The 17,773-nt window shown below is 30.3% G+C and overlaps 1 protein-coding gene across 3 annotated transcripts in view; it reads left to right on the top strand.

Moving 5' to 3' along the window:
• LOC142328432 (uncharacterized) overlaps positions 1 to 17,773 on the top strand; it is a 628,302-nt gene that overhangs the window by 462,113 nt on the left and 148,416 nt on the right. The window lies entirely within an intron of this gene.

Here is a 17,773-nt window from a genome sequence, read left to right as displayed (position 1 = left end):
GGATGTGTAGAGAACTCTGTTTGTGATGGAGCTGCGTTTTGGGAGGGGGTCGGTCCCGAAAGCGAACCAGAACAGAAAGAGATAGGATATGTTTTCATAAGATGCTTATTAAATATGTGAATCCATTTCTTGATTTTTAAGTAGCCAAGAGGATTTTGAGTAAATTGAATTGTACAACAAAATAGACGTTGTTGCGATCAACACTTGTTTTGTTGGCATGAAGACTGTATTTATTCTTTTTAAATCCTCAATCAAGTAATGATATGAGTGCATAGCGTATTTGAAGTTACATATAAGAAGAGTTTTAATGTAAAAACCTTCGTTGTTAGAAAAAGGCGTGGGGATCGCTTCCGCGAATCGGTTAATTTGATAGTTGTGGTTATAAGTTATGGTAGGTGGTCATGGTTGGGAAAGGACATACAAAAGCTATAATAGATTGTGCAAATACCCTGATGGAAATGTCTGCCGAAGCAATTGCATCGACGGTATCCTGATAGAGGCCAAACTGATGACTGTGTTGTGTTATCAAGTTTAGAGGATCTAAAAGACGACCCTCTGGTAAAGTTCGTCAGGGCTAGGAACGGTTGGCAGCGGGAACATCACCAGACGGGTTTCTTCCCCTACGGGATCAGGATCTATACATTTCTCGCAAAGAAATGATGTTCATTCTTAGTGTGAAATTCTCATAAGGATTGGCAGTGCAGCTTGCGCCAAAATCCTTTGTGATCAATATGAGACTGGTTTTCTTCCCTAATGATGTTCCAGGGTGATACGGTCTCTAGACCCTTTCAAGAACAGGACAATCAAATTAAGATGTTAGCTTGATTGTTCTATCCCTCTGCTAGTACAAGATATATCCGCAGCTAGGTAGATATCGTAGCTGCGGATAAATATAATAATTAAACATACATATACGTTTAAATCCTAAATTAAAACATAGTAGTTTTTATGTTTATTTTTCAATGTTGGGCTCACGGATGTTTTATGTTCTCATTTATTTCATAAAATTTTTTCCCTTTGAAATTATGACGGATCTGATACCTCTCTTTAGATCGTCTATAATTTTTTATTCTCCGGCTTCTCTTTTTCGTATTTTCTACGGATACTAGTATTGTTGAAGTCAATTCTTCTTCTCTCCTTTGTTATAGCCAGATAGCTTTCCTATTATAAATTGTTCTGATTACGTATCTATTCTCGATAATTTCACTCATTATTTTTCCATTTTTCAATATGTTTGTCCGTATAATTTTATCCAATCTCTTCGTACCAATATTTAAATGTAAAACTTTAATATTGTTTTATCGACTTTTTGAAGAAAATTGAGGTATCATGTTCCGTCGCATGATTATAGTGGGGGTGAAAATGAATTTTATTCATCAATTTCATTAAAATTTAGTTATGCTATAGTAGTGTTATACTAGTAGTAAATATTCTTTAGTAGTTTTGAAGTTGTGGACGTGAAAATTTGATAAAGAATGGTGTAATCTTTCTTGAGTTACGCTCACTGTAATGACGAAAAAATTTGGAAGATGCAAGTTAGAAGGGTATTTCATTATTATGCTGTACTTTGGAACATTGTCTTTTCTTTATCAGTGGTATCTATGATCAAAAATATATATATATATATATTTTTATTATTATTTTTTTTTTAATAAAAATTCAGTTTAAAACGGGTTAATATTTTTTCTATCGGAAACAAAAGAAAATAACGAAAAGTTGCACTTCTTGCGTAAAATTGCGCAAGAATTTTTTTTTATTAAACATTTTTTTATACGAAGAAATTCTAGTTTTCATTTTTATTTTCAAACATTCTGTTAACATGGTAATTATATTATTATTTTTTCCTTCTTTTATGTAAAAATTTATTGGCTTTTATTATCCTTACTTTTGTTTCCTTAATATTAATTTTATTAACTTCCATATCATATTTTGTCATTATGTCATAATAATTTTGAAATCAACTATTGCTGTATTTCATCTATTTCTTAAAAATATCATATCATCTGCAAACCTTATATAACTTCTTTTTCTTCTTCATACGCTAATCTCTTTATCTTACCTCTAAAAATAAAAATAATATTTTTATAAATATAATCTTTATATATATATATATATATATATATATATATATATATATATATATATAAAGATTATATTTTTTAACAAAACATTTCACTTCACGTTTTCTAGATTGTAAATGTGTTGGCCGGCCTCCGTGGCGCGAGTGGTAGCGTCTCGGTCTTTCATCCGGAGGTCCCGGGTTCGAATCCCGGTCAGGCATAGAGTTTTTCACACACGCTACAAATCATTCATCTCATCCTCTGAAGCAAAATCTAATGGTGATCCTGGAGGTTAAACAAAAAAAGAAACGAAAGATTGTATATGAGTTAAAATCCTATATATTCTTTCTAATTGATTTTATATTATTATCTTATAGAGGATTGTTATAATATTAGTAAGTCAATAACCGTATTGCGGTTTTAAAAGAACATATGTACATGATAAGAATTTTTTACGGGGGATTCGTGAGTCATACAGAATCCTTTAACCAGTCCATATAACAATTATACAATGTCTGTGTGTTCAGGTGTGTATATGTGTGCGTGTGTACGTGTATGTGTGTGTTAATACGCAGTATATACGTATAAGCTAACAATTACAGGTAAAGTGCAACAGTAGAGAATCGTTATAATACTGCTGTATTAGATTATGTGTGTCAACTCAATACAGCGGCGAGTCACTGTATAAGGTGACATTATACCAACGAGTAATCTATAAATAGCACGTATCGAAGGATAACAAGTCCTTATTCGTGGGGCAATCACTTTATATTTTCCAATTATCATTTAGTTTTATAATCTTTCTTTAAAATCAATTAAAATTATTAAATCTTTTCCTCGTGTAATTTTTTTTTTTATTCTTTTATATGTTGTCACTCATAAGTGAGGTTTTCATTACTTTGCTGAACCACATAAAAAGAGTTAGTCAAATTTTTACGCTATCCGTCACGTGACGTAACATATCTACGAGAAACTTTGGTAATTTCACGTAATTTTTTTTGAGTTCTTCAATGTTTTATGGTGTTGGATCACTAAATACTTTACTCTTCGTTAAAAGAATACTTGCTCTAAGATTCGGTGAACTCTTGGATCAAGGAATCACGTATTTGGATATAACATAATCTAGAAACAATTATTTAATTGCGTTCATTAATTACTTAGCTGTATTATTGGGTCGTCCCATCCTGTTAAAACAAGAATTATTCAATCATTCAGATTTATCGGTTTGGCTTGACAGTAACACTACAATTATTGTTTATTCAGCACAATTATTGTTTTCCACAATTATTCTAAAAAAAAAATTTGGACCAAGCTAACATATAACAAAGAGAAATGGCATACGAAAATATGTTTTATTATTTATTAATTCCCGGGGGTGCTATTGCATACCGTACAGTATGGTTACTTTAGTACTGTTCGTAGGAACCTACCGGGTTGGTTTAGTGGTGAACGCGTCTTCCCAATCAATCAGCTGATTTGGAAGTCGAGAGTACCAGCGTTCAAGTCATAGTAAAGTCAGTTATTTTTACACGTAATTGAAAACTAGATCGTGGATACCGGTGTTCTTTGGTGGTTGGGTTTCAATTAACCATACATCTCAGGAATGGTCGAATTGAGACTGTACAAGACTACACTTCATTTACACTCATACGTATCATCCTCTTTCTTTCTTTTACCTGTTTAGCCTCCGGTAACTACCATTTAGATAATACTTCAGAGGATGAATGAGGATGATATGTATGAGCGTGAATGAAGTGTAGTCTTGTACATTCTCAGTTCGATCATACCTGAGATGTGTGGTTAATTGAAACCCAACCACCAAAGAACACCGGTATCCACGATCTAGTATTCAAGTCCTTGTAAAAAATAGCTGGCTTTACTAGGATTTGAACGTAGACCAACCCGGTGGGTTATCCTCATTCATCCTGTGAAGTAATATCTGAACGGTAATTACCGGAGGCTAAACAGGAAAAAGAAAGAAAGTACTGTTCGTATGAACCCACCGGGTTGGTCAGTCGTGAATGCATCTTCGCAAATCAGCTGATTTCGAAGTCGAGAATTCCAACGTTCAAATCTTAGTAAAGGCAGTTCTTTTACTACGATTTGAATACTAGATCGAAGATACCGGTATTCTTTGGTGGTTGGATTTCAATTAACCACACATCTCAGGAACGGTCGACCTGAGACTATACAAGACTATACACTTCATTTACATTCATACATATCATCCTCATTCATCCTCTGAAGTAATACCTTAGGGTGGTTCCGGAGGCTAAACAGAAAAAAGAAAAAGTGCTGATCGTAGATTTTTTATTTATCTCATAAGCCTTTTTCTTGCTTGATTCCCGGAGCTACTATTTATTCATGCATTTACTTAAATATAACTGTAATTCATTACTTATTAGTATATTTTAAATTAATTCTACATCTAATTTTCGTTAACGTTTATAAAATTCAAAAACTGAGTACCAGAGTCATTCGATTATCTGGATTAGAAGAGTATTTAATGAGTGAACTACTTGAATTTTCCTTATAAATTAAGGATTAAAATAATCAATCCTTAATTTATAAGAATTTATAAATCCTATGTTTTATAAGTATTTATAAATGCCTTGTGAAAGAATTATAAATATTTTTTAAACAGTGGTGTTTGACATTCTAAGTGAAACCGAATGAAATGGGTCTTTGTAACATTACAGTTCTTACGTCATGCTGAACCAGATACTTTAAAGTTTAATGGCATGAGACATCTCCAGAAGATGAATTGTAAAGCAGTCGACAGACGACAAGCAGTCGTCCAACGATTCATCGTAACTAAATGCTACAGAAAAAATTATCTATTGTTACCGAGCATACCCGAATGTTACCGGAAAAATACGATATTTATAATCGCCTGGTTTAATTGATAACCTGTCATTATCCTTTCCTTTATTATAGTCATTAATAAAGAACCATACACCTTCCTAAATTTTTTTTTTTTTTTATAAATTTTGTTTAATTTTTCTCATTCAATTTAAAATGTATTTTTTATTCTTTTTAATTAATGTATACAAGGTTATTTTTTATGAAAATTATTCACAGAGTAGTTTTCAGACTTGATCCCGCGAACAAAACCCCATCTAGATAAATATGACTATAATAAAGCTTTCAGGTTATTTAAAATCTTTACATCATATCGAATTAAATTTTTTTTTTTCAAATTAATTTTTTCAGACGAGAATAATTTTGCACTTTTCGTTATGATTAGATATTAAACTTTATTATTTGGTAATGTTTATATTTCACGATAAGTATAACAGATTACTTTAGCGTAGGGTTGAATTTGTATAAATTAGAAGAATTTTTTTATTGTTTTTAATAAATTAGTTTTGAACATTTAAGAAATTCAGATAATGTAATCAAAGATTATTAGAATAAAAACAGTTTTCAAGATCGTTAACAATAAGAGTATAGTTTAAATTTTTAAGCTACATATACAAATACTGGGAAAAAATAACAACATAAGTGTAACTTTTAAGATAATAATAAATAATTATTAGTGTAATAAATATTATTTTTAGTCACTGAAAAAAACTCCATTTTACCATAAATGGATAAAATATTAAAATTTTCGTGAATTGTATAGGTCGTCTCTTTTTTTGTAGCATGATAAGATTTCGAAACAAAGAATACCTCCAGTAAAATATACTTTCAAATATACCAAAATGTATTTTTTTCAACATACACTTTAAATAATTTAATTTTTTATTTATTTAATGAGATGTACGGGCATTGACTGCTATGATCATTTAGCCGGTATGGAAACGAACCCAGAACCTTCAGGTGAAAGACGGAGACTCTACCGCTAGCACCACGGATAAATTTATTTCTAAAGTATTAATTATTCAGAAATAATAGTATTAATATTAATACTTATTATTATAATACTTATTATTATATAATAATAGTATTATTCAGAATTATAATTCCTTTGGATATTCTGTGATATTTGAAAAGCACGTAATTTTTTGTATATTGCAATAAATCTTTTATGATTTGATACCTTGAAGTATTAATTTCAACTTGAATTAGTTTTTGTATCTCTTTTAATAATCAGTCGACATTTATTTTATGAACACAGTTGGTCCAAATTTTCAAAATAATTAAAGATGTACTAAAGAGAAACTTTGTAATTATGAAATGTTGCATATACATAGATTTGTTATACATAGTTATTATTAATAGACTATCTATAATAATTATAACCAGATTTGGTCGTGTATCCGCCTGTTCAATTATATCCTTAACACTTTTATAATTTATTATAATTTAGTTTTTTCAAATTTATTCCATTATCAAAAATAATTAATACAGTATGAAAATGATAATAATGTGTTGCTTTTAATATCTGATTATTTGTCTGTATTACGTACAAAATTAATTTAATAAATATTACATCATAGTAATTCCTTATGGTAATACTTCCGTTACTGTTAGTTCCTTGTTTCTTTCTCATTATTACAACTGCAATCGTAAATTCTAATATTGTAAATACAGTTTTAGTAGCCTACAGTTTTTGAATTATTTTTTTACATCGTTTGTTTGTAGTCACTTCAACGATAATAGTCATTAGCGACTTATAATAGTTTTAGCTAACTAAATAATTAGACAATAAACACCAAACACTGGATTAGAAACTGGAACATAAATAACAAATATTAGAACATCACCACTTTCTTTTTTTTCTGTTTAGCCTCCGGAACCACTGTAAGGTATTACGATATGTATGCATGTAAATGAAGTGTAGTTTTGTACAGTCTCAAGTCGACCATTCCTGAGATGTGTGATTAATTGAAACCCAACCACCAAAGAACACCGGTAGTATACAAGATCTAGTATTCATATCCGAATAAAAGTAACTGCCTTTACTAGGATTTGAACCTTAGAACTCTCGATTTCGAAATCAGTTGTTTTGTGATGACAAGCTCACCATTAGACTAGCCCGGTTGGTAGGAACATCACCATTAGACTATTTTTACAGCGCACACAATATTTTGTGAGGGATCTCACGTAAACAAAACCGCTAAATTAATTTTTTCATCCCACTATCACAGAAAAACGTTAACAATCTTTTTATGTACTTTTTCCAGTTGAGTAAAGCCTTCACATGTGAACTCAGGTTCAATTGCCATCAAGTAGACCTGTATATTGGGCAATCTATGAATAAGTGATTTACGGAAAATTTTACTTTGCACGCTTCACAGTTCTACCGAGGAGAACAGATGGGGATAGGTTAGCTTTGTGTCCCCAATCCTCAGTTGGTATCTTCTGTTGTTTGGGATAAATGGTTTCTCGAAGACGTTCTTCCGGATGCCATGTAAGGCCGTGGGAGGATTCGTAGTCAGAACTTATTTCGTTAAGTACGTAGTTTGACACGGACTATTTTCGTGAAGGCGCTCTTAGAATGTAAATTCTAATTGGTGACCATTTATTACCACTTTCTTGGTAGCCTCATCACCCCGTTCGTACCCGAGGATACCGCAATGATCCGAGATCCATACGAATACCACCGTCTTGTTTACCCTTGAGAAGGTGTCAATTATTTGAATTATGGGTTCAGATCGTCTGCAGCTCAAACCTTCTAGTACAATCATAGATTCAATTATTATAAGGAAGCTGTCGTCACTACGGGTCTGAATAACTCTCAAGGCAGAGTAAATTGCGAAGGCTTCGTAAAAGAACACAGATAGGTACTAAGCTTATATATTATCTCTTTATCAGGGAGTGTTATTGAACAGCCGTACGCGTCGGCCGAGACAGAGCCGTCGGTGTAACCATTGTACTTCTTAAACATCTTGTTAAATTGGTCCCTAGCAGATTGGTAGTGTGGGTCCCGTTTACGTCTTTCAGATGGTAAATATTCAATCTTGAGAAATGCGCGCAGCTAAGGAGCGCCGCATCCTATTTACCTTCCGAAAATCCTCGCAATAGACAGGTCTAGTTCTGGAGATAGCGAAGCAGTCTGTGGTCGAAAGGCTGGGGTAAGGACTTCTTTCCCTTAAATCCTTGAGTTCAAGCGGACCTGGTCGCCCGCATTGAGCAATTTGAGACACGGGACCTGCTGATGCGTATTTTATAACCTGGTATTACCTCCTGTAATGTAATGGGATTTCATTGGATTATTTTAATTTACGGGTTTACTGTACAATAATCTTCTAATCCTAATTTTAAATTAGATGTAATTTTTTATTTATTAATTTTTTACCAAATGCACAGACTTCATTAATTTTTTATTCATTTTTTGGAATTTCTTTTGGTACTCTGTAGTAATTTTCTTCCAGATAACTTTGGAAATAAATTTTTTTTATATTCTGACTCCTCGATTTGAGGATATCTTCTGATTGCATTTTATTGTTTTCGTTTTGTCTTTTTTAAATTAAAATTAGTTCTTAACATAATGATATAAACCTGATGTTATACCAATGCTTAATAGAATTTTCATGCAAAAACTAATGAAAATTGGTAGGAAAATTTCAAGATAAAAATATAATATATAGTCTCATATTTCATAGAATTTTAGTTCCCTCTCTTATTAAACCTCTCTTTTTTATTTCTCTAAATATCGTCTTGGCGTTATTTGTAAATATTTTTATTTTAAACTAGACAGCGTGTTGTTTTTTTTAGGTGTACCGTACTTTAATAAAGATAAAATTTAAAAAAAATTATTTAAATAAACTTTAAGAGAAAGATAATATTAAAACATTAAAAAACGTACTTCAAAAAATGATTTCTTACTATTTATGCGCTTTTAAATTTAATTTTATTTTTTAGATTTAAAATTTTTAATAAAAAAACTATATATTTCTTTAAGATAACTTAATAATGAGATAAATTTTTCTTTCTCTTTAAACGGCTAAGAAATAATTAAATATTATATAAAACATTTTTAAAAGAACTGTTTGATAAGTGAAAACCTTTATCAGATTATTTATGATGACTAGAACACAATATATATAGGTAAATATTAATGAATCTTTGTTAAAGTATATTTATTTATCATTAATATTTATGTAAAGTTAATTAAACAATGTAGACTATCATGTTACTACGTAGTTTATAACATGTTATATTTTGTGTTTAAACATGAAAGTTTTAATTTTAAAATATTGACAATAAATCATAATATTCTGAACTTTTTGAATTTATAATTTATGATATAATGCCAGGGGCAAATGTGGTTGATTTTATATAGAGGGAATAAAAATATCTGTAACCTTTTTGCCATCCGGTAACAGTATATCTTGTTTAAGTTCACAGTGTTAATTAAACAACTTGTTATAATAAACAAATTAAAAACTTATCGTACCAGAAAAAAAATCGAAAAATTGGTCTTGTTTCATTTATTAAGTGTATAAAATTTCTTTTTTGAAGTTTACTCTAGGAGTAAATAAATTTACATGAAGGACATATATTTATAGGTATATAATAATTTTTAGAAGAAACGAAATTTTTTTTCTTTTTGTTGTTAATTACCTAATCCATCAAAGAAACCATAGAAGAGAGCTTGGAAGTTGAAATGTCATATGCAAATTTTTAGCATTTAAATAAAAATTTTAACTGTAAGTGATACTAAACTGGAATCTTTCGGTTGAATGTTGGAGACAATATCATCCTTCTCTACTGGTTTAAATGGTGCATTGTTCATAAATCTTATGTACATTTTCTAATTCTATAACTTAGATTTAATACTACTCGGTAACTGTTCATTATAAACATAATCTATTTATATAAAAATGAATGTTTGTTTGTTTGTCCCACATGCGTATCTATGCCATTCATCAGACTGCGATAAAAATTTTGTGAGTTGTGCGCACGCCCGCAAAGATTTCTAAATTAGTTTAGACCCGCTAGGTGGTGCTGCAGTCGAGATATTTCGAAAAATTGTATCTATGGTCCGATTTTGCTCATATTCAGAATATGCGTTACTTACATGGAAAGGAATATCTATGCGAAAAATGACCCGCTAGATAGCTTTGGGGTTGAGATAATTAGAAAAATTGCATTTTATGGTCCGATTTGGCTCATATTCAGATTATATATTAGATACCTAAAAATAAATATTTTTTGCAAAAAATGGACCTGCTAGGTGGTGCTTGGGTTGAGATGTTTAAAAAAATTGTATTGATGGACCTATTTGGCTATTACTTAGAATATACATTAGTTAGGTGTAAAGAAAAATTTTTGCAAAAACTATACCCGCTAGATGGCGTCGGAGTCGAGATATTTATGAAACGAACAAAGAAATATACAAACAGACTTTCTTCTTTATATGTATAGAAGATAGAAAACTACCTGTGCGGACAAGACACATATTACAAAATTTTACATTCTTTAATTCGTCCGGAATATCTCGCAAGCAAAAAAGTACCTATGCAAAAAGAAAAAACCTAAGCAAAACAAAGTACCTAACCATATAGCGCGGGCGAAGTCGCTACGGAGATGCTAGTTTAAAATAAAGTAATTTTAAACAAAAATTTGTTTGTTCTATTAAAATAAATCAAACATGGTAGGAAATCTGAATTGAAAGTTAAGGTATTTTTAAACGAAATATATCCTTTCTAATGGTATTACTTTATACTTATTTATCAGTTAAAAAAAATATCAGTTTTTTTTATTTTATTAGCCTTCTATTCTAAAATCCCGGAAATAATTCCTATTTTATATTAATTTTCATTTAATATTATTTGATTCACTTTATTTTATTTACTTATTTTTTACATGTTTTATGTACAGAGCACGGTATAAAAGCCCAACGATTTTTGTTATAGAAACGACAATTTAATTTTTGAAAATAAGTAAGATGAAGAAAGAGCACTGTCGCTTCCGCAGTACCGACCCTGGCGTTCTGGAGGAAGGTAGTTTTTTTAACTTCGCATGTGTATGGAACGTTCCTTGTTCGTTCCCTTTTCTAGTCTTCTCTTTTTCCTGTTTAGCCTCCGGTAACTACCGTTTAGATAATACTTCAGAGGATGAATGAGGATGATATGTATAAGTGTAAATGAAGTGTATAATAGTCCTGTACATTCTCAGTTCGACCATTTCTGAGATGTGTGGAATGCTATATCGTGGATACACCGGTATCCACGATCTAGTATTCAAATCCGTGTAAAAATAACTGGCTTTACTAGGACTTGAACGCTGGAACTCTCGACTTCCAAATCAGCTGATTTGGGAAGACGCGTTTACCACTAGACCAACCCGTGGGTTAACCCTTTTTTTAGTCTAATCGGTGGAAGGAATATGAAAACGGTTTCGTTGTTTTTTCAGTAGTAATCAAAAGATGGCGAAAAGCAAGGGCTCTTTGATTGCCAAATCTGTCCAAAAACAAGAGCTGGAAGGGCGAAAGAGAAGGTAATTAGTAAAAACTAAATGTATTTGTTTCTGTGTACATAAAAATTTTAATTAAGCACCAATGGACTATACTGTTTTTTAAGCGGACATTTTATTAAGAATAATAAATAATATTATCTGTATTGACATTTTATTATTTATTCGCTTAAACCGAATACGTTTTTTAAGCATAATGTGCTTAAAAACCGTATACCATATTCTTGAATGTGATAAAGTGTAGAATTAGTTTGTATCCTGCTTCCAGTTATTCTATTTATTTGTTTTAGTTATTCTATTATTATCCAGTTATTCTACTATTTTCTGCTCCAGAAAAAAAATTTCTGGAGCAGCACCCCCCATTAATTTTAGCTGCGAGCCGCCACTAGAAAATATACATAAAGTAATAATAATATTAAGCATATTTTTGTTTTGTATAAAATTATCGGAAAATTACTTTTACTGGCAATCACATATTTTATAATGTTATTATGTAATTATATAGGCTGTAAATAAATCGCGTTATTCTTACTTTTTATTATACCTCTTTGTAAGACATTTTTATAAGTAGGTTGGGGTTACTTTACATATTCAGCTTAATTTGGAATAATTATAATGGAAATATTAATGGGTAATCGTATTGTCGGATTTAAGATTTAAACGTAAACCGGTGGTCATATGTTAGTAAACCTTCTCTTCTCTTACTCTTTCTCTCTCTTTCTCCCGCTGTCTTCTTCATCACCGTATGTATATTGCAATTTCTGTTTATGCTTACAAGTTAAACGTACTGGGTTCATGGTCAACCGGTCTTCACTTTTCCTTTTACACCAGTAAATCAGACTCTCTGTTTAGTATTCCTATCAGGTAAGACAAGAAATCAGTTCTTGTATCACCACAGCCCTGATTTAAGATGAGTCCTTTTTTTTTCTTAGTAAATTTATGCATGTGAATTTTTAATCTTTTATCTGTTCATTTTTTTTTTTTTTTAATTAGTTCCTTTTAATATTTGCTTGCATATTTATAGATTAAGAAAAAATAAATAAAAAATATTTTTCTTTTATGAAATTGATTTATAAAACGAAAATAAAATTAACAAATTAAGTATATATCATTAATGAATTAATTTTGTTATTATTACGTAAAATAACATAAAATAAAAATTAATCTTCGAATTATTCTAAAAACTGGTTATATGATAGCAACTTATTTTAACAGGTTATTTGAGATGTCATTATTTTGTTGTGAATCTTAAACTGTCAATCTTATCTTTCTTTTCCATTATACGTTACGTATCGTTCAGTTACCTACTTATTTTTATTTATTTATAACCTTTATTACTTTTTTCTCCACTCTTCTCATTGTTGATTTAACTACTTTTATAATATCCAATATGGATATACCTGAATATTTGAAATATCCCATATATAATTCTATAAGCTGTACAGTTCTGAAGATAGATAAGGATGTTTCTTTAAGAAAGTATGAAACTATTTACTCGGATCGATCTTTATTTTCTTGACGAAAATAAATTTAATCGCAGTTGACAATATAAAATTGTCGATCAATAATAATGCTGTTTTGTCTAAGATGAAAATGTATCAATCTCTCAGCGATATATATAAACATAACTTGAAGTTATCCTGTCGTGTTATGTTTCCCCCTTTCACGGTCGTCATTTCACATCAACCATACCTTTTCCTTATTCTTGTTCCATTTTTAAGTTTTTCTTTTAGGTAAGTCAGTTCCTTTCTTGCTCCAAATTGAAGATATAGAAAGGTATAATACCAGTGCATTCTAGCTGTGTTATTAAGGTGGGGCAAATATCGATTGACCGGTTTTTTAAGCTCTTTAAATTTTAATCAAATTGTTTTTTCTAATAAAAGTTCACCCTAATTAAATCTCTATTTTGTCTATTCAGCGTTTCCTAGTTCACTAAACTACATGTGTATAGAGCATCCTAACACCTGACTTTATCTATTAAGTGCTTCACCCAAGGTTGAGCATTTTGTACGGCCACCGTCTAAAAATGAGTTTCTGGCCAGAGAAACTCATAGGCAGAGCCATCCTCAACAAAATACATAATAAATATCAACGATATTGTAATTCGAAGAGATCCTCTTATACTTAATATAGATTTAGTCGGTATCTGATAAAGGGATGTATAATGATAAAGGGATAAGCTATCTACACAGAGATTGGAGTACGATACAAACAATATAAAGCATCAATATTGGCACAATATATCGAGCAGAAGAGTACCTCAGATTCCTTCTAGGCAGTGGGCTTCCAACCCGACTGTAGTTCCTTAATAAAAGTATCTTGACCTAGGATGGTGCAGAACTTAATTATCAGTGATTCTATGTAGACAAACTTAAATATATTTAAAATGAATTGTTTTTCCTCCAATTAATAATTAACCATCTGAGGTGAGGATTACTTTAAAAAATTTTCCCCCATCCATGGAATTTTATAGCGACTGGGACTATCCAACAGAACTATATTAAATGTATTTCCACTATTCCACACTTTGGAATTTGAATAAGAGAAAATTAAATTAGACATACAAAATACATATTCATCAGTTAAATTTAACTTTTCCGTTTAGTGCTGTAGCAGAGTTATAGAAGTTGTAGAAGGGAAAGTATTTTAATCGGTCCAGTATCGACATATAGAGTTTTCACCGGATCTTCACTTTTTGACACCTAAGGAACCCAAAAAACCGAATAAAATTTTCTGGATGTTCGCATTCACGTGTGTGTGTTCAGTGTCTCACCTTATATCTTCAGAAATACTGGACCGATTTTGACCAAATTTGGTCACATTTTTTTCTGTATATGGGGGTTATTAATGACATTAAATTTTCAAGTTAAAAGGTCAAGGGGGTGAGGCTGTAGAGCAAGGTCTGTATCGATATATCGCATATATATCGATATACGTATTAATAATATATTATTTATGTATGTGATTGTTTTTCTTCATAAAATATGAACTATAACAAAAATTTAGGCACCGGAATATATCGATCACTGAAGGAAAACCCCAGATTCGTTAGTATCAATTTTTAGAGTTAAATTTCTAATTTAATTTTCGTTATATCAATTTTCATCGTTCAAAAAAAAGTATTTTTACACAAAAAAATACTTTTTTTGTGTAAAATAGCCAATTAATAATTGATTAATTTTGGTCTCCAAAATTAATCAATTTTGGAGACCTAATAATCTCATTCCGACACGCCGCCCGCCAGTGTAACCTGTCTGGAGGACCTAGCTGCGGAGGGCGTGTCTACGGCACGCCTCTGCAGCTAGTATTTAAATAAAATTACAGATATTTTAAATTAAGTTGTGTGTGAATGCTGTGAATCAGAAAAATGCCGTATGACGGGAAAGTCCTACAACTGTGTTGTCACCTGTTTTTGTATCATTAGATTCTATGAAAATTAGAATCAAAATATTTAAATATTTTTATATTCATTCTTTCAATAAAAATCTTTCAAGCAATTATTCAACTATGTTTTTATTAAGATTCTACAATTTTTTTTAGTAATGAATATTTAGTTTTTGAAACAAAACGTTCACGAATGAATTAAAAAAAATCCCTCTCAAAATCATAATATCGCAATTTTATACGCAGTACGATAAAATTAGTAATACAGTTCTATGAAATAGACCCGAATTTTTCCAGTAACCACCCTTAAAAAACTCATACAAAAATAAAATATTTCATATAAGATTTAAAATATGCAGAAAAATTCTAACAATTTGTCTTATTCTTTAATAACAAATCTTACATGTTTCACATCAAATATAATTGTCTACACAACCTCTCCTTCTATCTTTGACACATCTTGTTATTACAAAGAAAAATTCCTGATGGTGTCATATTTCAACTGGTTTAAATTTATATGAAATGAAACATTACTTAGAAAAATGTTATCTTCCCACTTTCTTGTATATTCTTCATGAATTTATAAAATATTTATGTAATTGTAAGTTATATGTATGTTTTTTATTAGTTGACGTAAGCCCTGTTTTATGTTTATCCAAAGCAGGAAATTTATATATTTATATAAATATATATGTTTAATATGGCTATTCTTAGTTGAATAAATTTTATTCTAATATAATAGGAACAAGTTTATTTAAGGTTATTTCGAGGAGAAAAAAAAAACATAATTAAACAGACAGGTGTCATCATATATAACTTGACTTGTAGGAAAATAAAAATGAAATTTACTGTAAACTGTAACCTGCTCTTTTATGTAATGACGTCGTCAAGGACACATTTACGGTCCGCTTTTAAATATGCGTATTTCTAAATACTAATAAGTAATCCTTTGACATTTAATATTTAATTATTTTTAAATAATCTAATCAGTCAAACGTTATAAGTGAAAATAATATATTTTAATTTTATTTAAGCGTAGTTACAGATTATAATATAGTGTTACTGATTTTTGCTTCATTAGTATCATATGTGAATTAAAATACTAGTTTTAAGTATATATATATCTAAGGAATTATCATTTTTTCCCAAAGGTAATAAATTATTACGTATTATTTTAATTTTATTAGAAAAGGTTCATTACAAAGATTGCTGTACAGTTTAAACTACCAGTGTGCAAGAATTGTTTACGTATTGATCGGTAAGCTAGTGAGAGAACTAGATTGCTGATTCCACGATAACTTTTAACATCTTATGAACACTGTAGAAAATAAAACAAACGAATTAAGGACATATCCTAGTGGTAAAAATCACGCTTGATAAATAAGATCTTTTTTTTTCAGCTCTGTAATTTTTTATGACCATAATTCTAAAATTTCATCTCCACCTTTCTAGAAAATTCTTATTTTTACCTAAATCTGTTAAACAAAACCTAGCTCAAAAAAAATTAATTACCGACGAATCTGTTCACTTTTAATAACACTACCCAAATACTTTCATTGCAATAAGAAATTAAAAATTTAACTTAAAAAAAGGTGTTTGTTGTTTCTGATGTACGGCTTACACACACATTACTTAATTAAAAATATTTAACATTTTATTTAAATATAATTTTTTTTTTCGTTTATTTAATTCAATGATTTAAACTGAAGCGCTCTCGCATACCGTATTTAATTCGTGCAGGTGTGGCATACAAGCAGAAACGGTCAGCACTAAAGTAATTTCTCAACTTACATAGAACAAATTTCTCTTATACAGATGGCAGACTGGTGTATTCGCGAGGCTAAATGCACCAGTTATCGAGGAGATTGAGTTCGAGACCCAGCCAGACCGGATTACTTTTTAACACATTAAATATTATTCAATAATTTAATTCTACCGATCACCTGTACATAACAGATAAATACAACGGCTATTTTTTGGGGTGGGATACGATTTTTCAATTTTTTTTCCAAATATTGTTACTTTATTTATCGTTAACAAATGTACTAAAAAAAAATATGGCCTTAATTAGGTGAAATCTCGAAATACTTTTCTTTTCTTTTTCCTGTTTAGCCTCCGGTAACTACCTTTAGATAATTCTTTAGAGGATGAATGAGGATGATATGTATGAGTGTAAATGAAGTGTAGTCTTGTACATTCTCAGTTCGACCATTCCTGAGATGTGTGATTAATTGAAACCCAACCACCAAAGAACACCGGTGGATACCGGTGTTCGTTGGTGGTTACCGGTCTCGAAATACTGAAGGTTACCTTGCTCTACAACCTCACCCATTTGACCTTTTAAGTTGAAAATTTAATGAGATTAATGCTTCAGACATAGAAGTAATCTGACTAAGTTTGGTCAAAATCGGTCCAGTAGTTCTAGAGATATAAAGTGATTTAGAGGCCAACATCGAACACATACATGTACATACGACCATTAACATTTGGAAAATTTCCAGATTTTTGTTTTGTTTTTTTTGGGTTAAAACGTCAAGATCCGGTGAAAACCGCATGTGTTAAAATTTGACCGGTTACAATACTTTGCCTTCTAGAGCTATGGCTCTGCTATAGTTTTATCTAGACGGAAAAGTAAAAATGATAAGAAAATTTGAGTATAGATAATACAAAAAAGAGTTTAGCACGATCCAAACTTAATATTACGTAACAAAGAAATTTATTTAAAATGTATAAATATCAAGTAATTTTGTTCTACGTCATAACACGAATTATATATCTTAAAATTTCATTGGTTAGGATTGATTTCTTCACCATTTACATATCCTATAGATTTTTTGTAATTTATGTTAAATCTTTAAAAGTTGTTTTATACCGAAAGATGTTACTGGATTGCTGGACTATCGTCATTATGAGACTTATTCGTTTATTTTCTACTTAGCTTATTGATAAAATGTATGAATTTC

Source organism: Lycorma delicatula, chromosome 7 (assembly GCF_047948215.1).
Source record: "Lycorma delicatula isolate Av1 chromosome 7, ASM4794821v1, whole genome shotgun sequence".
Taxonomy (NCBI): Eukaryota; Metazoa; Arthropoda; class Insecta; order Hemiptera; family Fulgoridae; genus Lycorma; species Lycorma delicatula.
Note: the sequence above shows the minus strand (reverse complement) of the source record. Positions and strands in the feature narration are given on the sequence as shown.